At 48.4% G+C, this 25,093-nt stretch overlaps 1 protein-coding gene and 1 long non-coding RNA gene across 6 annotated transcripts in view; one reads left to right on the top strand and one right to left on the bottom strand.

Moving 5' to 3' along the window:
• Positions 1 to 3,520: 3,520 nt before the first annotated feature.
• LOC122172524 (uncharacterized) lies at positions 3,521 to 18,373 on the bottom strand. Its single transcript, XR_006172899.2, has 4 exons — positions 18,109 to 18,373; positions 14,490 to 14,556; positions 13,859 to 14,059; positions 3,521 to 5,087 (listed from the first exon to the last, which is right to left on the bottom strand). It is a non-coding gene; the product is annotated as an uncharacterized LOC122172524 (long non-coding RNA).
• The window catches only part of ATP13A3 (ATPase 13A3), a 115,530-nt gene continuing 101,394 nt past the window's right edge, over positions 10,958 to 25,093 (top strand). For 3 of the 5 annotated variants that reach the window (XM_065557481.1, XM_065557485.1, XM_065557484.1), the window contains exon 1: positions 10,958 to 11,112. The gene's annotated coding sequence lies outside the window, so the exon portion shown is untranslated. Of the gene's footprint in view, positions 11,113 to 13,937; positions 14,073 to 16,623; positions 16,668 to 25,093 lie in introns of those variants that run through there. The other 2 variants (XM_065557483.1, XM_042843852.2) reach the window with 2 other exon arrangements.

Genomic DNA, 25,093 nt, shown 5'->3' on the forward strand with positions numbered 1-25,093 from the left:
CCGGCTCCATCTCTATTTGTGCCAAGCGAGTGCGTGTTTTCAGGAGGTTGCTTCAGCAACAAAAGCCAGTTTAATGCCATTCAATGAAATGAAACCACCACCCTGCATTGTGTGGGTCCTGCATGTCCTGGGCTTGTGAGCTTGGTGGTGAGTATCGTGTGCGTGCAAAGTACAAAGGCCAAATGCTGGGCTTACAATGGGATTGCATGGGCTGTACGTCCGCACAGGAGCTGGCGCAGTGGGTTTGTGTGGCTTGAACTCCAAAAGAAAAATAAATCCCCTTAGTGAAGAGAGGCCTGGGCAGTCCGTGTCCGGGTGGAGGTGACATTCGTGCACCACCAGCAGCTTCCTGGATAATTAATAACCTGTGCGATTGCCACAGCCGTGGTGCCTGGCAGACAGTAACTAGGAAACCACAGCCGGTCAGGTAGCTAAGGGTATGTCTGGGAGTGAGCCGCCTAGCCCAACGCCACAGGTTCGTGTGAGTCGGGCTTGTGCTAGGTGCTAATAGCTGGGGTAGCTTGGGCTGGAGCGTGTGCTCTCGGCCCTAGGTAGGGTGACCAGATGTCCCGATTTTTATAGGGACAGTCCCGATTTTTGGGTCTTTTTCTTATATAGGCTCCTATTACCCCCTCACCCCCTCCCGATTTGTCACGTTTGCTGTCTGGTCGCCCTAGCCCTAGGGGAGGGAGTGAGCTTGGGCCTGAGTGATGTCTAGACAGCATTTCAGTGCTAGCCCAAGCCCCACTCACGTCTCTGGGCCCGGGCTGGGGGCTCTCTCCCACGTGCAGTGTAGACCTGCCCGAAATTCTTACAGATGGGGAAACTGAGCACCTTGGGTAACTCAACCCCGAGGGAGACACCAGCAGAGCCAGAGCTGGAACTCAAGAAGTCCTGAATCTCAGGCCCCTGCTCAAACCACGGACCAGCCCTTTATATGCTACAAAGACAATTCAGTTTTCGAGGGAAGTGGTGCATGAGGCTGACGGAGACCACATTAGAGTGTGTTTCAAGGCGTGGGGTGGGGGCAGGAAGACTGGAAGGGGAGGCTTGGGGATAAGAGTACAGCCACGTGGGGGCTGTCCCCGTCGAGCAGTAAGTGAAAGGTCCTGGATCTAAAAGGCTGCGTGGGTGACACCAGTCCTAAAGGCTATTTAACTACAGTACAAAAATGAAGATGTAGAGTATATACACAAGGAAACAGTGTCCAAGAGCTGGTGTGTGGGATTATTGGAATGGATGGAAATAGAGAAAGGCACAATGGCACTGCAGTAGCAGGCTGAGTGGGTAGATGCTTAATAATCGACTGTCCTAGCTTATGTTTGTATAAAAACTAGTCAGGATTACACAACCAGCCTCAGTCAGCTCAACAAACCTCTTAAGTGTGGTAGCTATAATCCTTCTTGCTTTGTTCCTTCCCTACTGTTAAAACCACAGCACATATTCACCGCGGGGGGTGCAAGAATCGTTTCTATGACCAGTGTAGATAGGGATGGCTTTTGAGCCAAGAACTGTGTGAAACTTTGGGGATCCAGCATTTTTCCATTGAAAGCACTTGGAAAAGCATCTTGAGCAAATTTCCTCTGTGAGAGTTAAACCCCCTCTGGGCAGCTGGCACTGCACTGCATTTTTAAAATGTGCAAATTAGGACATCATATGGGGCAAATGCAAGGCTCACTTAGGATGTTTGATGCCTGAGCTGTCCCTAGGCCTACTTTTTTTTCAATCATCTGGAAACTTTTCTATGATAAGTTGTTAAATGTGGCTTAAGGAGCATTAAAATGAGATTCTAAAGACTTGTATTTTTCAATTGTACATGACCCCTTTTTTTAAACAAAGCTGTGATTGCAAATTAGTCATTTGCATTTTCACATGGCATATGCCATATTCCTCCATGAAGTCAAGTGGCCAAGCGGCCTGATTACATCTTGACCATCAAATTCTACATTTTCCCAGGCATGTTTCATCTGCACTCACGCCCAGGAGGGTGGATGAATTCCCAGGCAGGTTTCATCCCGTGCTTGTTGCTGTTGCCAACCATGGAGCCTGAAAGATGCAGCTGGTAGAAGGTGCCATTGTTTTGGTTACGTGCAAGGGTCTTGGCTCAGGAAAAACAATGGGGGTATTGTGGCCCCCACATCTGACCCCCTTCCCCCCTTTTTAATTATGGAAAGGTGGAGTTGGTCATCTCAGCAGAACCACTTCTTTCCCCTCCCCCTTTCCTCTGGATCCTGACAGGACTTCTCTGCTGGTCTCGGGGTGTGCAGGAAGTAGGCAGGGGTTGGGCAGGTTGTGGGGCAAAAGGGGACAGGAATACACATGGCTCCCTTGCCCCCAGGAGCTTGTATGGAAAAGGCAATACTGCCTCGCAGCAGGGGCCTTTTAAGGAGGGTCCCTTGAGCAGCTGAAGCCAGGGGAGAACTTGGTAGTGCAGTTCCAACAGGGCCACGTTTCCACCACTGAGACCAGAGCATGGCCTCTGGCACATCCCTGGGCCTGGCTGGCTTGGAGGTGGGTCACGTGGCCTATTCCACGCAAAGGAGTAAACCCCACCCCAAGATGGACTGATCAGGCAGAAACGTTGTGAGGGAAGCCTGGTCCACTTTCGGATGCCACCCACTAGACTGCAGGGGGCAGACCCTAGAATCTACCCAGAGCCCTGGGATATGCTCAAGCTTATCAGTGCAGGATCTGACCCTAGAATCTCCGCTTTCGTTGGGACACCCCAGCACCCCTGCTAAAGACAGGAGATGCTAACAGGGATCAGAAACGACTATGAATTGTTTCCATAGAATTCTATCAGAAGGCCTGGCAGGATGTGCTCACAGACTGAAAAAAGTAACAAGCGTATTTTGCATTACTCTAATTTATGAGTATTTGAATGTTTACTTGGTATAAAACTTGACAACTCATTACTGATTTCCTTGGGTGCCGATTAAGTTATGATCTGAGGTGTAAGGCCTGGACCCTATTACAAATATTGTTAAGGCCAAATGATTTGGTTATTATTCATATTTCTGTACTTCCTAGGCTCTAGCCCCATTGAGTGAGCACTGAACACATATACGAAACAGGTGGTCGCTGCCCTCAGAGTTTACAATCTAAGTATGAGACTGAGACATACCAGGGTACAATCCAGACCAGTGGGGGGAGTGGGGGCTGTTTCCCCTGCCCTGCAATGTTGGGTGCCTTACAATGCATTACTGAATTAGCTCCCACTTGGGCCGCTCACAACCAGCCTTCCAGCATGCACGTCACACCTTGAGTGCTGTGTGTAAGTGCAGCCTGCCAGCCACACCTGAGTTTTATTCTGGCTCTCACCACCCTTGGTTATACTGCAGCATGACCCCAACACACCCCAAGTCTTAGATTTCCCCCCCAGAAATGTATGTCCTGTACTGCCCAGTCCTCTCTTGGAAAATACAAGTTATATGAAATCTGTTATTCCTTTAATACAATATGCACAAAACTTGTCACTCCAAATGGAGTTTCCCAGACACTTCAATTTAAACACACCAGATTAGATAAAACAAGTTTATTAACTACGAAGAGATTTTACAACAGTACAAGTAATGAGGCATAAGTCAGAAATAAAGATAAGAAGCTTATTAACACATAACTTAAATGATATCACATTCAAACATTTCTCATCAGATGCTTTCAGCAGTCTGACTCACCAAACCCTGTAGGTGAGGACCCTTCTCCAATGCTTGCTTGCTTGGTCGCTTCAGATGCAGTGAATGCGATGGGCAGGGAGAGAGAGAGGGGGGTCTTGGGGTGTTTGTCTCTCTGTTTTATAGTTTCAGTCCCTCTCCTGAAAAACATTCCCAGCTGGACACCAGGAGACAAAGAATCTATATGGAAGAATGTTCCCTGCTGCTTTTTTCCTCTTACCTGTTTGAGCTTTTTTTGTTTCACCTTCTGTTTGATGACCCTGTTTACTGCTTAAATACAAATTAAGCAGAGTGCACATTTTTTTTTGTTTAGGACAGACCTGTTTGCCAACCTTGGTTGGGCAGGGCTCTGGGATTTGGGACATGTGTTAATAACACCATGCAGTGAAATCTTATAACTTCACATACAATGTTGCTGCACATACTTTACCGAGACAATAATGATCAGCAAATTATGAGTTTTCAAATGATACCTTACAAGGCATACTCTGTACAAAGATTATTACAATAGTGTGTGAATACAGAAGTACATTCTGTCAGAGACAAGAGACAACAAGTAGATACAGACAGACGGGGGACCACAATAACAACGAAACATTATTTGTCAGCATAAACAGTGTTCACTAGCAGCCTGAGCATTGTCTTACGACATGTTAGTACATTCACCAGGTAAAAGACAATGTCATGTGTGGGAAAGCTGGAGTTGGTATTTAGTATATGAATTACCATAAGGGAGAGTAAGTACGTATCCAGGCAGAAGAATTTTTATTGTTCTGTAGGATGGACTGACCAACTTAATTCACAAGTAAGAGAAAGTTACATTTAAAGGAACTTGTAAAGGGTATGGTGACAGACAGCAACAAGGTTAGGACTGGTCTGTGTAGGGAAAGAGACAAAAAGAACTTCCTGCATGGAAAGCATATTTAGGAATAATACCAAATTTACGTAAAGAGACTTGAATCAATTCAGATTATTTACGGACCAGATCCAGATAGGAAGGTGTGTGAATCTACGATCATAATATCCAAGGGAAACCCATGAACTCTGCAAATAGCCATTGGATTTGGTGAAACAAGGCTGCTATAGTTACTTTTATGTCGCTCCCACGTATGTGTGGATTGAAATGTAAAGCAAGGTCTCTAGGAAATTATGGCTGTTCACACCCAGTATAACATTTTCAAAAATAATGACAATAATGAATTTTGTGTTATATGGTTCATTTCCTCATGTTGATGAGTCCCATGCTGAACAACTGAAATATGGACTGAATCATACTGCTGAGCTACATGGTTAGTTTTCCTCTTACTGTTGCCACCGGCTTTCTTCCTTGTTCGTGCCATACTGAGCTGATCCAATACCTTATACTTTAAAAAGTCACGGGATAATAGGGAAGGTCCTCTCAGGGATCAGTAACTGGTTAAAAGATAGGAAACAAACCACAGAAATAAATGGTCAGCTCTCAGAATGGAGAGAGGTAAATAGTGGTGGTTCCCCCAGGGATCTGGATGGGGACCAGTGCTGTTCAACATATTCTTAAATGATCTGGAAAAAGGGGTAAACAGTGAGATGTCAAAATTTGCAGATGATACAAAATTACTCAGGATAGTTAAGTGCAAAGGAGACTGCAAGGAGTTACAAAGGAATCTCACAAATCTGGGTGACTGGGCAACAAAATGGCAGATGAAATTCAATGTTAATGAATGCAAAGTAATGCACATTGGAAAACATAATCCCAACTATACATACAAAATGATGGAATCTAAATTCGCTGTTACCACTCAAGAAAAAGATCTTGGAGTCATTGTAGGTAGTTCTCTGAAAACATCCACTCAATGTGCAGTGACAGACAAAAAGCTAACAGAATGTTAGGAACTATTAGGAAAGGGATAGCCAAACCGTAAATATCAAAATGCCACCATATAAATCCATGGTACACCCACACCTTGAACACTGCATGCAGTTCTGGTCACCCCATCTCCAGAAAGAGATATTAGAATGGGAAAAGGTACAGCGAAGGGCAACAAAAATGGTTAAAGATATGGAACAGCTTCCATATGAGGAGAGAAAAGAGTTGACTAACAGGGGGATATGATAGAGGTCTATAAAATCATGAATGGTGTGGAGAAAATGAATAAGGAAATGTTGTTTACCCTTTGCAGAACACAAGAACTAGGATCACCCAATGAAATTAATAGCCATCAGGTTTAAAATAAACAAAAGGAAGTAGTTCTTCACACAACCCATAACCTGCAGAACTTGCTGCCATGGGATGTTGTGAGGCCAAAAGTATAACTGGGTTCAAAAGAGAATTAGATAAGTTCATGGAGGATAGGTCCATCAACGGCTATTAGACAATTTGGTACGGGATGCCTCATGCTCTGGATGTCCCTAGCCTGTTTGCCAGAAGCTGGGAATAGGCGACAGGAGATGGATCACTCAATAATTGCCCTGTTCTGTTCATTCCCTCTGAAGCACCTGGCATTGCGCTGGTGGAAGGCAGGATACTGGGCTAGATGGACCATTGGTCTGACCCAGTATGGCCATTGTTATGTTCTTATGTAAAAGAATTCAACAAGACAATTTAATTTCAACTCATTATAATTAAGTTTTCTAACATGCCCCTTTCTTAGAAAATTACTAATACATTGCATGAGAGCATCTCATCTCTTCTGAAGAGCTGGAAAGAGGCCAAACAGCAACTTAAAGAGAAGGGTGGAGGGAACATGTCATTCGCAGTTGACTGCAAGTTAAATTTTGAATGAATAAAAGTATGCATGGTAATGGAGTTTGTGAAGCAATAAATGAATTCAAATTTGACAGAGGATAGAGAAATAATAGTATAAAGTATAAAGGAAATCTTCTGATGTGGGTAAGATACGTATTAGAACTTGCTATGGATAGAAAAATATGAAGAGCTATTAGCTTTTTATTTGTAAAAGACTAAAAGAATTTCAATGAAGAACGATGTCTAAAAGTAATTCTCTTCACTACTATCTTCACCAACAGGAAATGGTTGGAGAGAACTTATTTTTAACACCAATGATAACTTTATAAATACAGTTTTTTTTAAGGACCACTCAATCCCTGCTGAGACTGTTATGATCATCAAGCCCATGACTTCTTTTCAAGCTATCGTCTATCTTTTAGAAAGAGATGCAGTCTTGATTTAAAGACTTCAAGTGATGGAGAATCCACTACAATCTTGGGTAAGTTGTACCAATGGTTAATAGCCTTCAGTTGAAAACTTGTACCTTATATCCAGTCTGAATTTATCTAGCTTCAGCTCCCAGCCATTTGATCTTATGCTTTTTTCTGCTAGATTAAAGAGTCTTCTACTACAGTAGATGCTAGTTTGCAGCAATACGTTGTAAGAGCAACTGCCACTTACAAGCGATGTTTCCCCGGGAACAGTTTCCATACTGTGAATTGTCGATGCTCCCCATAACAGCCACTTAGGAACAATATAACAAAAGGGCATGGATATGTTGCTACTAATGTGCACCTACCATATTAGAAATCTCCTCAGTGTAGGTATTGGTAGATCATGATCAAGTCCCCTCTTAACTGTCTTAACCAGTTTTTGTGTCATCTCATCTCCAAATTTTACCAGAAATGACTTCATACTTTCTTCCAGATCATTGATAAAGATACTGAATAGCATTGGGTGAAGAACAAATCCTTGTGAGACCCCACCCCCATTGGAGGCCAACTTCCCATTTACAATTATTTTTTTAGATCCATCAGTTACCCAATTTTTCATCCATTTAATATGGGTTGCATTGATGAATCCCAAATAGAGACAGGGCCTAACTTACTAAGAACTTCAAAAAGGATCTGTGCCAAGGAGTACCTTGTGTACACTATAAGTATACCTGCATTTCTGTAACTAGTTTGTGACATTCTTATCTGAATCTGTTGCAACAAACACAACTGAGTATTATTCACAGTGCAGCTTTTTCCCCAAGACAGCTGTCAGGGGTCCACTCACCATGGTTATAAATCGACACCCATCAAGCTGTTTCTATCAGGCTAAACTGGTTACACAGGCCCAGGTCCTCTCTACACCGCAAAATAATTTGTGTCAAGCTGGTTACAGGAAGACAACTATGTATTGCCCTAGGTGCTAACAGAGGAGAAACACTTTTTTATTGAGTGTTAACTAACTTGGGGGTGGACACAAAGCCATATTTATAGTTAAGCCTATAATAACTGGTTGCAAAATTAAAGTCTTAACAGGGTAGTGCAGAGTCAATTATGGGAAGTACAGTGCATGCTTTGGTTAGAATATATACTTGTGTATTTAACAACTTCAAATATGTATGCTTCCATCTAGCTTTTCTTCCCTGTATTCATTTAGTCACTATTGACAACATTCTTGGTGCTGGGCAAGACCCATGATACAGACAGCCTCATGGTTAAGGATGAGTGTCTGTCATGGAAGTCACAGATTCCGTGACTTCTGCAGCGGCCAATGCTGGTTCAGGGGCCAGCAGGGAGGGGGCTCAGGGCTGGGTAGGGATGCGGGGTGGTGCTTATCTCGGGGGGAGGGGCTCCCCAACTCCCACTGGCATATCCCTGCAGCTCCTAGTGGAGGGGCCAGGGAGCTCTGCGTGCTGGATGCCCCTGCAGGTGCCACCCCCACAGCTCCAATTGGCTGCGGTTCCCGGCCAATGGGACTGCAGAGCCAACCCTTGTGGAAGAGCAGCATGCGGAGCCCCCCTGGCCGCCCCACCCGCAGGAGCTGCAGGGACATGCCGGTCCTAGCTGGGTAGGGAGCCTACCAGCCCCACCAACCCTCTCTCCCAGCACCAACAGGGGTGCCAGGCCACTGTACCCCAGCACCCGCGGTACCCTGGACTGCCCCCTCCAGAGCACCTGCAGCCCCCTGGCCCAAGTTTTAGTTAGTGGTATATAGTAAAAGTCATGGACAGGTCACAGGCTGTGAATTTTTGTTTACTGCCCGTGACCTGTCCATGACTTTTTTACTAAAAATACCCGTCACTAAAACATAGCCTTACTCATGGTGCAGACAATCTAATAAGCAGACAAGATGCATTAAGACATTTAAGAAGATAACAAGGAAACATGCTTTTACCGTTTCTATCAGGGACTCCCCTCTGTAGGTCACAGTGGAAGATGTGAGTCTTTAGGAGGGAAAGATCCAGAGATGCTGCGGGTAAAGCGGCTGAATGGGGACACTTTTTTGTCTGTATTTATATCTTAATAAAATAACACAAGAATGTACCAGGCATATCTTACAGTGTGTGGGTGCTGAATGCACGGACTCTAAACTTTCTGAATTATGATGAATGGAAGGCCTCGTGATCTGCATTGGGGACAGTAATTTCTCCTATGTTTAGCTGTGGGTCTTAGATTTCTCACATGATCTTGATGTTGGACACCGCCATTTCAGGGTTTCTATTGGACCAATTTTGCAGAGGGGTACCCCTGCTGAGCCACTACAAGTGGCTAACTCAGCCATTTTCAAATATTTTCACAAGGGTGGATCTCATCTTAGTAGGGAGATTTTCCATGGACAACCTTCTCTCCCTTTCACAATCACATGCTGTGTCAACTGCAACAGTTACTCATATGGAAGAACAAAATTAGGAAGGTATTTAGTGTACTTTTAGCTTCTATCAATGGAATTTAGCAGCTGGAAACAAGAAGGGAGTCAGCACCACCAGACCTGTCAGCTTTCGGCAGCCTACCAGTTACAGCCCTGAGGAGCAGAGTCTTGGAAATTGTTTTAACTCATCTCACCTACAACTACTGTGCCCTCTGTATCAGACAGAGGAAAGCAACAGTACTTATCCTTAAATGCTCTCTCTTCTTTATGCCTTGACACAGGATCAAACCCACAATGTAAAGGCCTGTCCTCGACCCACAGCAAACCCCTCTGACAAAGACTTAAGAAAGATGTCTTTCACTCAACAATTGCATAACTTGGCATGCCAATAACTACCAGTGAATTGGCTTAGGAGAGGGGTGGGCAAACTACGGCCCACGGGCCAGATCCGGCCCATCAGGGCTTTGGATCCGGCCCGTGGGATTGCCACCCCTGTAGCGCTGCGGGCCCCGCGCCGCTCCTGGAAGTGGCCAGCACCACGTCCCTGCAGCCCCCCGGGGGGAGGGGGTAGAGGGCTCCGGGTGCTGCCCTCACCAGCAGGCACCGCCCCCTGCAGCTCCCATTAGCAGGGAGCGGGGAACTGCGGCCAATGGGAGCTTCGGAGGAGGTACCTGCAGGCGAGGGCAATGCGGGGAGCCCTCTGTCCCTGTCTCTCCCCCACCCCCCCCCAGGGGCTGCAGGGTCATGGTGTCGGCCGCTTCCGGGAGCAGAGCAGGGTCAGGGCAGGCAGGGAGCCTGTCTTAGCCCCACTGTGCGCTGCTGCCACCCCGGAACCGCTGCAGGTAAGCAGCACCAGGCCGGAGCCTGCACCCCAACCCCCTGCCCTGAGCCCCCTCCTGCACCCCAACCCCCTGCCACACTCCTCCTGCATCCCAACCCCCTGCCCTGAGCCCCCTCATCCACTCCACACTCCAGCCCTCTCCCCAGCCCTACATTCATGGCCCTGCGTGCAATTTCCCCACCCAGATATGGCCCTTGGGCCAAAAAGTTTGCCCACCCCAGCTTAGGATGACCCCACTCTGGGAAATGGCAAGAATGCACAGAGTCCCCCAACCACTGCCCAAAATCCTCCTCCTCCCCTAATAACAGGTGTCCCTCACCCACCAGGAACAACCACCTCACCGCACCCGACAGCCACACTTCCTGAGCAACAACCCCTCACCCTCTCTTCAGCAACTTTCCTAAACACCACATCTCCCCCTGCACCCACAGCCCCTAATGCAACCGCTAAGACCTCCAGCGACCCCGCAAAACCCCGTAAAGTGCCACAGCGCCCTCATCTTCCCTGAACGCCCCACCCGCCCCCCAACACTCCCAGACTCCCCCACCAATTACTCCCACACCCCTCTCCAATGCTGACCCCAGCCTCAGCACCACCTGACCAGCCCCCCCATCCCAGCCCCCCCTGTGCCGCCCCAACGGCCCCTCCCCCATCCCAGCCCCCCCAACGGCCCCTCCCCACTCCCAGCCCCCCCCGTGCCGCCCCCAAGAACCCTTCCCCCTCCCCACTCCCAGCCCCCCTGTGCCGCCCCAACGGCCCCCCCCATCCCAGACCCCCCCCGAACCAGAGGCCCCTCCCGCCCGGCCACCGCGCAGTGTCGTGACCGCCCCCCGGCCGGGTCTCGGAGCCCCGCGAGGGGGGGGGGGCGGTTCCGGCACCTCCCCAAGTGGGTGGCGGTGACGTCACATCCTGCCCCCCCGCGCCCCGCCGGTTGGAAGCGGTTCCCCGCCCGCCGCACAGGAGCGCGGAGCCGGCCCCGCTCACGCCGCCGGCGCCATGGGGCTGAGCTAGGGGCGCCGCGCCGCCGGGTGAGTGTCCGGGCCCGCGGGGGGGCCGAGCGAGCCGGGGGGGCGAGCCCGGGGAGCACGTGGGAGGCGGGTAGAGCCTCGGGCCGGGCCGCACGCGCCTGCCACGTGCCCTGCGCTGCCCCGCTCCCCTGCAGGCCGCGCGCCGCGCCCCCCCCCCCCCCGCTCCCCTGCAGGCCGCGCGCCGCCCCCCCTCCTGCGCCCCCGCCCCCCCTCCTCGCTCCGCACTCGCGCCCCCCCCGCGCCCCGCTCCGCGCCCCCCGCCCCCCCGCTCCGCGTGTCCGGCCCGCCGCTCCGGGCGAGCCCCGGCGAGGGCGGGAACATGGACTCTGCCCCGGCGCCCTGCAGGCCGGGCCGGGCGCGAGTGTCCCATCGGCCGGGTGGGGGGTAATCGGAGCCTCTATAAGAAAAAGCCCCCGGGGCTGGGCCAGCCCTGCCGCTGCGCAGCTCCCCGGCTGGGGCCGGAGCCCGTCAGCGTCCTGCCCCCCGTCCCCCCACCGCCTCACCAAACCTGGGTGACACCCCACAACCCGTCAGCGTCCTGCCCCCCGTCCCCCCCCCCCCTGCCCCACCAAACCTGGGTGACACCCCACAACCCGTCAGCGTCCTGCCCCCCGTCCCCCCCCCCTGCCCCACCAAACCTGGGTGACACCCCACAACCCGTCAGCGTCCTGCCCCCCGTCCCCCCACCGCCTCACCAAACCTGGGTGACACCCCGCAGCCCGTCAGCGTCCTGCCCCCCACCCCCGCCTCACCAAACCTGGGTGACACCCCACAACCCGTCAGCATCCTGCCCCTGTGCCCCCCCCCCGCCTCACCAAACCTGGGTGACACCCCGCAGCCCGTCAGCGTCCTGCCCCCCACCCCCTCCCCACCAAACCTAGGTGACACCCCACAACCCGTCAGCGTCCTGCCCCCCGTCCCCCCCCCCCTGCCCCACCAAACCTGGGTGACACCCCACAACCCGTCAGCGTCCTGCCCCCCGTCCCCCCCCCCCTGCCCCACCAAACCTGGGTGACACCCCACAACCCGTCAGCGTCCTGCCCCCCGTCCCCCCACCGCCTCACCAAACCTGGGTGACACCCCGCAGCCCGTCAGCGTCCTGCCCCCCACCCCCTCCCCACCAAACCTGGGTGACACCCCACAACCCGTCAGCGTCCTGCCCCCCGTCCCCCCCCCCCCCGCCCCACCAAACCTGGGTGACACCCCGCAGCCCGTCAGCGTCCTGCCCCCCACCCCCGCCTCACCAAACCTGGGTGACACCCCACAACCCGTCAGCATCCTGCCCCTGTGCCCCCCCCCCGCCTCACCAAACCTGGGTGACACCCCGCAGCCCGTCAGCGTCCTGCCCCCCGTCCCCCCACCGCCTCACCAAACCTGGGTGACACCCCACAACCCGTCAGCGTCCTGCCCCCCACCCCCTCCCCACCAAACCTGGGTGACACCCCACAACCCGTCAGCGTCCTGCCCCCCGTCCCCCCCCCCTGCCCCACCAAACCTGGGTGACACCCCACAACCCGTCAGCGTCCTGCCCCCCGTCCCCCCCCCCTGCCCCACCAAACCTGGGTGACACCCCACAACCCGTCAGCGTCCTGCCCCCCGTCCCCCCACCGCCTCACCAAACCTGGGTGACACCCCGCAGCCGGTCAGCGTCCTGCCCCCCACCCCCTCCCCACCAAACCTGGGTGACACCCCACAACCCGTCAGCGTCCTGCCCCCCGTCCCCCCCCCCTGCCCCACCAAACCTGGGTGACACCCCACAACCCGTCAGCGTCCTGCCCCCCGTCCCCCCCCCCCTGCCCCACCAAACCTGGGTGACACCCCACAACCCGTCAGCGTCCTGCCCCCCGTCCCCCCACCGCCTCACCAAACCTGGGTGACACCCCGCAGCCCGTCAGCGTCCTGCCCCCCACCCCCTCCCCACCAAACCTGGGTGACACCCCACAACCCGTCAGCGTCCTGCCCCCCGTCCCCCCCCCCCCGCCCCACCAAACCTGGGTGACACCCCGCAGCCCGTCAGCGTCCTGCCCCCCACCCCCGCCTCACCAAACCTGGGTGACACCCCACAACCCGTCAGCATCCTGCCCCTGTGCCCCCCCCCCCGCCTCACCAAACCTGGGTGACACCCCGCAGCCCGTCAGCGTCCTGCCCCCCACCCCCCTGCCCCACCAAACCTGGGTGACACCCCGCAGCCCGTCAGCGTCCTGCCCCCCACCCCCCTGCCCCACCAAACCTGGGTGACACCCCGCAGCCCGTCAGCGTCCTGCCTCCCTGCTCCCCCGCCTCACCAAAAGTGGGTGACACCCCACAGCCTGCCAGTGTCCTGCCCCCCCCTGCCCCACCAAACCTGGGTGACACCCCACAGCCCGTCAGCGTCCTGCCCCCCTGCTCCCCCGCCTCACCAAACCTGGGTGACACCCACAGCCCGTCAGCGTCCTGCCCCCCGTCCCCCCACCGCCTCACCAAACCTGGGTGACACCCACAGCCCGTCAGCGTCCTGCCCCCCGTCCCCCCACCGCCTCACCAAACCTGGGTGACACCCCACAACCCGTCAGCGTCCTGCCCCCCACCCCCCTGCCCCACCAAACCTGGGTGACACCCACAGCCCGTCAGCGTCCTGCCCCCCTGCTCCCCCGCCTCACCAAAAGTGGGTGACACCCCACAGCCTGCCAGTGTCCTGCCCCCCTGCCTCACCAAACCTGGGTGACACCCCACAGCCCGTCAGCGTCCTGCCCCCCCCCCGCCTCACCAAACGTGGGTGACACCCCACAGCCCGTCAGCGCCCAGGGCAGCTTCCACTCCAGCAGATCCTCTGGCCACAGCCCGCGGGCACGTGAATACTGCTTCTCTTGGGTACAGTTCTGCATCCTTCGCCATTGTCCTTACTATCCGCATTCGGGTCCGGTAACTAGCCTTGGCAGTGAAGAAAACTATGTCCATTTGACACGTCCTGGGAATTTTAGGTAGGCAGAATGTAATTAGCTAAAGTGAGATTTAGCCAGGGCTGTCTAGTTGCTTATACTCTTCTGCATGGATGGTGTGTCTGTTGTTTTAGTGACCATAGGGGTCAAGACTTTGCTTTTACATCTCATTCCAAAAGCATCTCACAGCAAATCTGGCACTTCCAACCACACAGTACACCTAACATCAGGTACAGACACTAATTCAGAGGGAAGAACGCCACTTCCTGCAACCCCCTGAATTTTCCCCAACCAAGGACTGCTGAAGAAGCTTGACCATAGTTTCTGAGCTCTGATAAAATCAGAACTGGAGGTGGTATTCAGCAGCAAAACCCTGAGGAAAACTGCGCTGATAGTTTGTGCTCCTGTGAAGTGCTTTTCAGGAATCAACAAATTCAATCAAAAGTATGAAATAGCTACCTGAGAAACCTGGATCTGAAGAATGCAGGCTTCCGTAACACCTTGGTCTTTCAGCAGCTTGACACAGCTGTTAATAAATGTAAAATGTTTTCAATTTCTCCAGTATCATTAATTGAATTACATATATTAATTATTAAGTGACTGCACTCTTAACCCCAGATATAACCTGAATTAGTGTTTGGCTAACTCTGTTGTAGGGTAGCGAGTATTCTCATTAACAAATCCCTTGAATTTTGCTTCTTGATTAAACTTCACCTTTATGTATAATTGAGGCAATACTGTCACTTTCTTATGACATCAGGTACATTCTTACTGTTCAGTTAAACCTCAGTTTATACCTACGCAACCGTGAGTTGTTGGTAACTTTTGCAAGAAGTGTATTCCCTGTCAGGAACCTTCATATCTGTGTCAGTTTTGATAGGATATGGTTCAGCTGAGTTTAAGAACTTAAAAACTCACCTGATGTTCAAGTTTTCCAGTTGTATTTAGATCTTTCATTATTTTCTTGTATGTTTTCAAATTTATTTAAAAGCATCTATCCCAACTGGCTCCTAGTATTTATGTAACTGAAGTATATAATCATGGATGATAATTCCAAACTATAACCACTTAAACTCAACAGACTAAACCCCGTTAGCAACAATGCAGCAGAATAACCTCTCTCAAACATCCACCCTCTGTCCCTCAACCTATCTCCTTAGCAAAGGCCTGGGAATGAGTTTGATGTGAGCCTTGCAGCATCTTCTGAAGGTCAATAAATCAACATTTTATCAGACCACGGAGGAGATCATGTTCAAGCATTGAGAACCCTTCAAGGACCCAGCCACCAACCTCTGCTATTTGGAGTTGTTGCAGTATATCCGAGGGCAGAGAGAGACACTTCATTAGCTAGGTTCCAAACCATTTAGGGCTTTATGGGTCTAAATTAACAATCTAAACTCCATCAGAAAACTAATTGGAAGCTAGTGCACTCACGGAGCGCTCAGCGTGCTCTCACTGTGGATGGCCACTGGGCAGGCATGCCACTGCATTCTGCACTAAAGTGTGCTAAACACCCATACATCAGAAGCTTAGGATGTTTGTATCTGCATAGACCTCTCATCTTCTCCATTTTATTTTTCAGAACAAATGGCAGATCTTACTCTGAATTCTTGGATAGTATCTTTAGCAACTGAGACAAAAGAGTCTTCTATTTTAACTCCTTCAGTCCACTCATTTGCTTCTTTCCCTTCCTGCTCTGTACTGATGTTTGGTAATCACCAGTCAATCACACATTTGCATGATTGATCAACAACTTTCACATTTACTACCTTTATAGTCAGAAACAAACACCAAGTGAATTCAGCATTGTGAAAACTGAAAAACAAGATAAGCTAGGTAGCTTTGCACTGAACCATATTAGCAGATGCTCTGTCCAACTTCCAGAAGTTTCCAAATTCTAGAAAGCCAAGGCCCCCTCACAAGTTATAGCTTTACCTACTGGGTCCCCAACTCTCCACTTGAACATTCAATGATAGTTGGTTAACCCACTAGGCATGCCTTTGTCATCGGTAATCACTCCATCCATTCCCTCTTCCCCTCTAGGCGTCTATCTAGACAGTTCTAAATCTTTTGTTTCCTCATAAGCAAACCTTGATGTTTTTATGACTTCCCTTTTAAGTTCTTAGACTAGTTAGTTTTTATTAATAAATTAGGTTCTAATTTTTGTTTCTATTTAAAATAAAAAATTTCCAATATATGGTCATGTAATTACTTCAGAATGTCACAGAAGTACCAAAAATGAAAAAAGCAATAACATCCCCTGAAAAAATCCACTGTGCTGGATTTTTAACAACATTACTACTCCTAATAATAAGGTCTATGCTTAGTGATTATAGCATCAGACCATCTGATCATAGTTATCCAAGTCTAATGTTTTAATTGTTTTTCCTTGTGGTTTATTAAAATATTTTCTATTTTGAATGCTGAGAAGTCTGGTCCAGTTGTTGTGTAGTTCTAGAAAAAACAACTGTGAAGACATTGATTGCTTTGTATTGTCAGAGTTGTGTAGTGTTTAGCCTCAACTCTCTTGGTTTGCCAGTGCAACTGAAACTAAATTTCAACTATTATTTTAATCCCCCCTTTTTTATTGCAGGGGACTCAGCTGCTGAATCTAGTCCGCACTGAATTTTCAGACAGGTTAGCCATGCTTTTCTGTGAACAACTACATTTGAAAGCATTGCTGCTTTTCTTCAATTACCTTTCAGAATAAAGGCAGGTTTCAGAATAAAGTTGACTTTTACAAAACATTGTCCTCTGTAGGGTAGATGATGAGATTACTTTTTAACTTGTGAAAAACAGATGGCCACCTCTGTTTTACGCTCTTTTTTAACTTCTTGAAGAGTTAGATATTGTAAGTTGCAATTGCTTCTGCTGTTCTGAATGTGTGGGTCTTTACTCTTTTCTTCACTTTGGGTTTATCTGCACTTGACTATTTTACCTAAGCTGAGCCCTGACATAATACACAAACTTCTGTAGAAAGGAATAAATGTTTGGGGACTTTTGAGGGTAGCTTTCACAGTGTGTTTACTACTGTGAGTTAATTGGCAATCAGTCCACTTGAGATTTTTTTTTTTTTAAAGTGTAGTGTAGACATATCCTTCAAGAGCCAAAGAAAGGTATTTAACTTGTGAACTTAATGATATCTGGTTTAACTTCTTATTTTCTGCTGATAATTCTGTAATCAGCTAGGATCATCTCTCCCTTTCTCCCCCGATTCCTTTTGATTGTTAAGGTGACTTGCTTGTGTATGATAGATGTCAAGCATTTTGTACAGTATCAGGCCTGGTCTACACTAGAAAATTAGGTCGGTTTACTATGTTGGTCAGGGGTGTGAAAAATGCACACCTCAGAGCGGTGAAGTTGAGCCGACCGAAGTCCCTGTGTAGATGGCGCTAGGTTGACAGAAGAACTCTTTCCTTGACCTAGCTACTGCCTCTTGAGGAGGTGGATTACTGACGCTGATGGAGAATCCCTGCTGTCGGCGCAGTTAGCGGCGACACTGAAGCGCTACGGCGGCGCAGCTGTGCTATTGTAGTGTTTTAGACAAGTCCTCAGTGTAGTTACCTGGGGGAGGAACTCTGTGGCTAGTTAGTAGCACACGTCAATGCCACCCAGCAGTTTAGGGCAGCAAGTGAAAAATACTGTACTAATAACAATACTGAGCACTTCACAAAAGTGGTTAAGCATTATTATACCTGTGTTAGATGGGGAAGCTGAGGCACAGAGAGGTTAAATGACTTGCCCAGGGTCGCACAGCAAGTGGTGGAGCTGAGAGAAGAACCAAGGTCGTCTCTCAGTCCAGTGCTGTATCTCCTGGCCCATGCTGCCTCCTGTTACTTGTATACTGCCAACTATATGTGAGGTGCTTTAACAATGGGTAAGAAGGCACAGATTCTTGCCTCAAAGAACTAAACAGGCTAGCTAGATAATGCACAAACATAGGAATGGTGGAGCGAGAAGTGACACAAGCAGTCTGGTTTAGAGATCTGCTCAGGCCTAATTTTATAGCCCAACCCAGAAGCTGACCCAAACTTGACCCAAGAGTGTTTAGTGTTTTCAGAACTCACAGGACCCAAACCTTTGTCAGCGCTGCTGCCGCCTCATCCTTGGGGCTTGGATTGGTGGGGGCTTTCTGCTCCCTGTGCCTGTGATCCATCTCTGGTCACCTCCTGCCCTTGGGGTTGTCATGGCAGTGGCTGCATGCCCCGCTTCTGCCGGATACTGCTGCTTTGCTGAGCTGTGTGCGCTGTGGAGTGAGAAGTGTTGTGATTCATTGGCATGCTCGCTCTGCAGCACACAAAGTGCGCACCAAGGTGGGTGGTAGTTGGCAGGAGTGGGGCACACAGCTGCCACTGTGCTGACCCCCCAGGCAGGAGGAGGTGAACAGAGATGACTCATGGGAGCCCCAGAGGGTCAGGTTATTTTCAGATCCAACCTGACGCTAGTATGTTTAAACAGTGAAGTTTGGAATAATTTTGCCTTTGTTTTTTAATATTCAATAGCAATTGCAGGTGAAATTTTAGGAAGGCAGAATGTAATTACCAAAATAGGAATTTGGTTAGCATATTAGGATTAGCATTTCTAATCTTGTGAAAAATTCTACAGGATCTGGACCTTACTTTTTCTTCTTATAGAAAGCACCTCTAACAAGACAGTTCCCCCACTCACCTGGCTTGGGCACCAGTTCAGTAGTGGTTCAGAGAAGAATCATGCATTGTTCTTATTATTTGTATTATCATAACTATACAAACAGAACAAAAGATAGTTCCTGGTCAAAGATCAAGTCAAGTCACCAACACAATTTCTTGTAGAAACTGATTTTCCTTGCAGGTCTTCTCTCCCAGTACTGAGCTGGGCTGACCCTGCTTAAGCTCTGAGATCATGGTCCAATTTAATAAATGGTTGTAGAATACACCTGTTGTACCAACTTCAAGAAGTCTTCACTCTCATCTGGCACTAGAAGTAGTAGAAATTATAGTGTTTGAAGTATGAACCAGGGCACACAGCCAACATAGTGTTGAAAAAGCCAAAGGTGTTGAATTGTTCATTTTCCTATCCAGTGTTCTAGCTTCTGCTATTCTGGAAATTGTTTGTTTATGGGGTCAAGTATCAGAGGGGTAGCCGTGTTAGTCTGAATCTGTAAAAAGCAACAGAGGGTCCTGTGGCACCTTTGAGACTAACAGAAGTATAGGGAGCACGAAAGCTTATGCTCCCTATACTTCTGTTAGTCTCAAAGGTGCCACAGGACCCTCTGTTGCTTTTTGTTTATGGGAAATGCCACTTTCAGTTTATACTCTTTCTTCTACTCTACTTCCATACTAAATGTTTCTAACTCTCACACTTCTCATCCATTTCTAGTCTCTTCTATTTCACTGGTTACTAAATATTTTTGGCTTTTCCAATGCCTATCTCAACAATGAATAAACGAATTGTTTTAGAACATTAGTCTGGAAGGTGAGTTACAGATTTTTTCAAGTGGAATAGTAATTTATCATACCTGTCTTTTGTGCAGTGATGTTGCTAGGCCTTTGACTTTAGTATCTGAGTGCCCAGAATCTTTTAATGTATTTATCCTCCCAACATCCCTATGAACTAGAAAAATGCTATTATCCCCATTTTATCGATGGGGAACTGAAGCACAAAGACACTAAGGCCCATATATTTAGGCACCTAAATACCTTCAAATATCTGGACTTAAGTGATTTGCCCAAGGACACATAGGAAGTCCATGGTAAAGCAAGGAGTTGAAATGGGACAATGCAAGTTCCGGGCTAGTGACCTAACCACCGGACCATCCTTCCTTTTCTAGAGGACTTCAGATCCTTGTGATGCTGCCTCTTTGTCATATACAAAAAGGAGTTAGATTTTACACTTTTGCTTGGCTGAAGTTAGTTTTAGGAAATAGACATAAGCTGTTACTGCTAGAAGCACTGAATTCAACAACTTGTGCCTTATCAGATTTAAAGGAAACCCAAGGGGAAATGTTCTAAAACTTTCCTTACTGAATTTCAATCTGCTTTGACTTTCTTTATGCTAGAGAAAAGTAAAAAAAAAAAAAATACATTCTTCAATACACTGTAAAAGGAGCCACTTCTTAAAGCAAAAGCAATTTTCATGAAATTAAGATTCATGAAGAATTTTCTAAAGATTTACTTTCATTTCAATGATTAGCTTTGATTTCTTTCCACTATCCCACCCCAACACACATATTATGTAGCTACTGCTTAAGTACACACTACACTCTTTAAAGCAGTCTCTGACACCACAATCACGCAAGCACTTGAATTACACCCAGTAAATTAAATGTGTATGTTCAGGCATACCTACGCTACAGTTGCTAAGCGACACTGGTATGGAGCTGCAGCTGTGCTGTTGTTGTGCTGTAGTATAGATGCTTCCTACATTGACGGAAGGGGTTTTTCCATTGATGTAGTTAAACCATCTCTCTGAGAGGTGATAGATGGAAGAATTCTTTCATCGACCTAGCCGTGTCTACTCTGGTGGCTAGGTCAACCTAAGTACAGCGCTCAAGGCTCACTAATTTTCACAGTGCTGAGTGACATAGCTAGGATGATCTAATTTTTAAGCATAGACCAGGCCTAACTATTTGGAGGATCAGGGCCTTAGACTGTGAGCCTTTGGGGTGGTATCTGTCTTTTACTACAAATACATAGGGTGCCTATTACAACTGGTCCTTGAGATGAATCTGTATATGCAATTGACATGGTAGATCTTAAAAGTTTAACCCCCCCCCCAAAAAAAAACCCTAAAACCTGTTGATTTTGTAGCTAGTTACCTAATAGTCTTTCCTAGATAATTGTGTTTGAATGTTTAAAATTGTATGCTAAAGTGTTTCCTGTTTCAGGTTGATGTACAGTAAGATAAAAATAAAGAGTTTCATTGAGGAAAAGCTACTTCCTTTGTTAAGTAACCTACATATCCGAGAATAAGGATCAGTTGATGTTAATCCGTGGTTCTAAGTCCTCAGGGCTGCGGCCGGGAGAGGTGCCTCTCAACCAGCCCCTCCCCAACCCAGCCTGGCCCAGCGCTCCACTTCACTTGCGCTGCAGTTGGCTCCTCTCTGGACCCTTCCCCGCGCTCCTATGGGCCCCCCGGCCCAGGGCTTCTCTCCGCCCCGCTCCTCTCAGCCGGCCGGGTGAGTGCTCCTCTCTCAGCCCCCACCCACCCCATCACTGGCAGGCAGCCGGAGCCCGAAGCGGTGGACTGTCACTGGCGGCCTGGACTGTGGACGGACCTGCTGCGGCCTGGGGAGAGGCGCCCTGGCCCCAGCCCAGCCCCCCTCACCCCCCGACCTGCAGCGGACGAGGGGAGAAGCGCCCCAACCCAGTCCAGCCCTGGACATGCTGCGGGCAGGGGAGAGGCACCTATCCCGTTGCCCCAGCCCCGGTGCTCCAGCGGCGTGGAAAGGCACCTCTACTTAAAAATGTTGAGTCTTTGGCTAGCTGTTCTTCAAGTTCTTTTTTGGCCTTCCTAATTACATTTTACACTTCATTTGCCAGAGTTTATGCTCCTTTCTGTTTTGCTCACTAGGATTTAACTTCTACTTTTTAAAGGATGCCTTTTTACCTTTCACTGCTTCTTTTACTTTGTGGCTCTTTTTTGGTTCTCTTACTATGTTTTTTAATATGGGGTGTACGTTTAAGTTGAGCCTCTATTATGGTGTCTTTAAAAAGTTTCCATGCAGCTTGCAGAGATTTCACTTTTGATGCTGTACCTTTTAATTTCTGTTTGACTAACCTCCTCATTTTTGTGTAGTTCCCCTTTCTGAAATTAAATGCTACAGTGTTGGGCTGCTGTGGTGTTTTCCCCACCAGGGGGATGTTACATTTAATTATATTATGGTCACTATTATCAAGCGGTCCAGCTATATTCACCTCTTGGACCAGATCCTGTGCTCCACTTAGGACTAAATCAAGAATTGCCTCTCCTCTTGTGGGTTCCAGGACTAGCTGCTCCAAGAAGCAGTCATTTAAGGTGTCAAGAAACTTTATCTCTGCATCCCGTCCTGAGGTGACAGGTACCCAGTCAATATGGGGATAGTTGAAATCCCCCATTATTATTATTGAGGTTTTTTAATTTTTATAGCCTCTCTAATCTCCCTGAGCATTTCATAGTCACCCATCCTGGTCAGGTGGTCGATAGTATATCTCTACTGCTATATTCTTACTATTCCAGCTTGGAATTACTATCCATAGAAATTCTATGGGACAGTTTGGTTCATTTGAGATTTTTTACTTCATTTGATTCTACGCTTTCTTTCACATATAGTGCCACTCCCCCACCAGCACGATCTGTTCTGTCCTTCTGATATATTTTGTACCCTGTGTCTCATTGATTATCCTGATTCCACCAAGTTTCAGTGATGCCTATTATATCAATATCCTCATTTAATACGAGGCACTCTAGTTCACCCATCTTATTATCTTAGACTCCTAGCATTGGTACATAAGCACTTTAAAAACTTGTCACTTTTTAGCTGTCTCCCATTACATAATGTACTTGAATGAAACTCTTGTTCATTTGACTGTTTCTCATCAGATCCTATCTGTATTTTATCTTCCATACTCTCCTCCCTACTAGGACATAGAGAATCTCCATTAGTAGATCCTCTCCTAAGGGATGTCTCTATCCGAGCCATGTGCTCCTCTGCACCTGTTGGCTTTCCCCCAGCCCGTAGTTTGAAAACTGCTCTACACCCTTTTTAATTTTAAGTGCCAGCAATCTGGTTCCATTTTGATTTAGGTGGAGCCCATCCTTCCTGTATAGGCTCTCCCTTTCTCAAAAGTTTTCCCAGTTCCTAATAAATCTAAACCCCTCCTCCCTACACCATTGTCACATCCACGCTGCCTGTCTAACTGGGCCTGTGCTTGGAACTGGAAGCATTTCAGAGAATGCTACCATGAAGGTCCTGGACGTCAATCTCTTACCTAGAAGCCTAAATTTGGCCTCCAAGATCTCTCTCCTATCCTTCCCTATGTCACTGGTTCCTACATGTACCACAGCCACTGGCTCCTCCCCAGCACTACACATATGTCTATCTAGACGTCTCGAGAGATCCGCAACCTTTGCACCAGGCTGGCAAGTCACCGTGCGGTTCTCCCGGTCATTGCAAACCCAGCTATCTATGTTTCTAATGATCTCTTCCTAATAACTAGAGTTCCCTCCCCCGGAGAGGTCTCCTCAGTGCGAGAGGATATCACATCGTCTGGGGAGTGTCCCAACTATGGGATCATTTCCCTCTGCTCCAGTTGGATGTTCTCCTTCCCTGGGACTTTCATTCTCCTCAACAGCACAGAGGCTGTCAGACTGGAGGTTGGACCGTTCTACTGTGTCCCAGAAATTCTCATCTGTGTACCTCTCTGTCTCCCTTAGCTCCTCCAGCGCAGCCACTCTGGTCTCCAAAGCCCCTACACAGTCTCTGAGGGCCAGAAGCTCCTTGCATCGAATGCACACATACGCCACCTGCCCATAGGGCAGGTAATCAGACATGCTGCAATAAACTGGGTAGCCCCCACTCTGTTGCTGGACTTCTGCCTGCGTTATCTTTTTACTCCTGCCGCTGGCTCCTTTGTTGTTTTGTTTTTATCAGGGGATGTTTTTTGGTTTAAGTTTAAGGAATGTTAAGTGCATGTAGCCCACTCCCCGTACTCCGTCGTCGTAAACTCCCTCGCAAAACACCCCTGTTCGCTAGCTCCTCTGGTCACTGAGGAGCCGGCTTTTTAAAGCTCTGGTCTTCCTGAGGAGTCCCCCGGTTAAGGGTTGATGGGGCTAAAGGGCTTAGGAATCAAAGCCTCGTTAAGAAGCTCTCAGTTCTCAGCCTAGCCTAGCAGGCCGCTAGGCTCAGCACCCACACAGTCAGCACACAGTCCCCCAAACAAACAGACCACACGGTATATTTCAGTCAAACAGCAAGCACACCACAACAAACACACACACAACCGACAACAAACTTAGCCCAAGGGTCACGTAATCGCTCCTTCTTCACCTGGAGAACTCCGTCGCCAAACTCCCCTGTTAGCTGCTCCTGTTCGCATAAATTGAGAGAGAATGTTCTGACCTTGAACGTTGTCTTCTGCAAGTTTTCCTAGATGAACAATTTTCCTCCTTTTTACAGTAGGGTCAAAAGGCATTACAGATAAGTGTCAGGTTAATGATTACTGTGCTATTTTAAAGCTGAATGGAATATACAGTATTCCAGCGAATCTTTAGTTTTTGCAATTTGTTTTGGTAAAAAAACAAAAACTGAATTCATTGATTGGATTTTTATTAAAAAAAAATGCACAAGCTAGAAGTGTCTTATTTCTTACCTTATCTTGATGGAGGAAGATTGTATGCACTCAGTTTGAACACTGTAAAAGAAGATTTAAGCAGATTACTGTTACGCTGTCTGCGTGTCTGCCTTCTTTTGTATTACTACTTGCTGTCATTGCATTGTTAAGCATTTTTCTCTCACTAATAATTAGGATTTTCCTTGATCTAAAATTGGAGACTTAAGGTCAGACTTCCTAATGGATGCTCAAGCATTTTGATTTGAACAGAAGCTGTTGGTGCTGAATCATTTTTGAAAATCAAGCCCATAATATCCTGTTACTGGTAGGTGTTTTGCTATTGACATTATTGTGGTGACAGAAATTCAGTATTTATTGATGTACAACAGTCAAGCATGTGGGAAAAATGAGCTTCAGGGGGGACAGGGGAAACTTCATATTCAAGTGCTTATTCATGTCAATTGCAATCAGGTGTGCGCGTGCCGTGTGCACAACAGCTGGAAGATTTTTCCCCTAGCAGTATCCGTAGGGTCAGCCTGGGCATCCCCTGGAGTCACGCCTTCATGGCGTCCAATATAGGGCCCTGCCGACCTGCCACCCCCTCAGTTCCTTCTTGCCGCTGGTGATGGCTAGCTGGAACTTCCCTCACTCTTGCTTCTGCAAGCGCCTTTAGCAGTGTCCCACTGTCCATTGTGTATAGTTAGTAGTAGTAGTGGTGGTGGTGGTGTTAGTGTTAGTGGTTTCTCTAAGTTTCCATTACAGGGATCTCCCCCC

Source organism: Chrysemys picta, chromosome 9 (genome assembly GCF_011386835.1).
Source record: "Chrysemys picta bellii isolate R12L10 chromosome 9, ASM1138683v2, whole genome shotgun sequence".
In the NCBI taxonomy this organism is placed as follows: domain Eukaryota; kingdom Metazoa; phylum Chordata; order Testudines; family Emydidae; genus Chrysemys; species Chrysemys picta.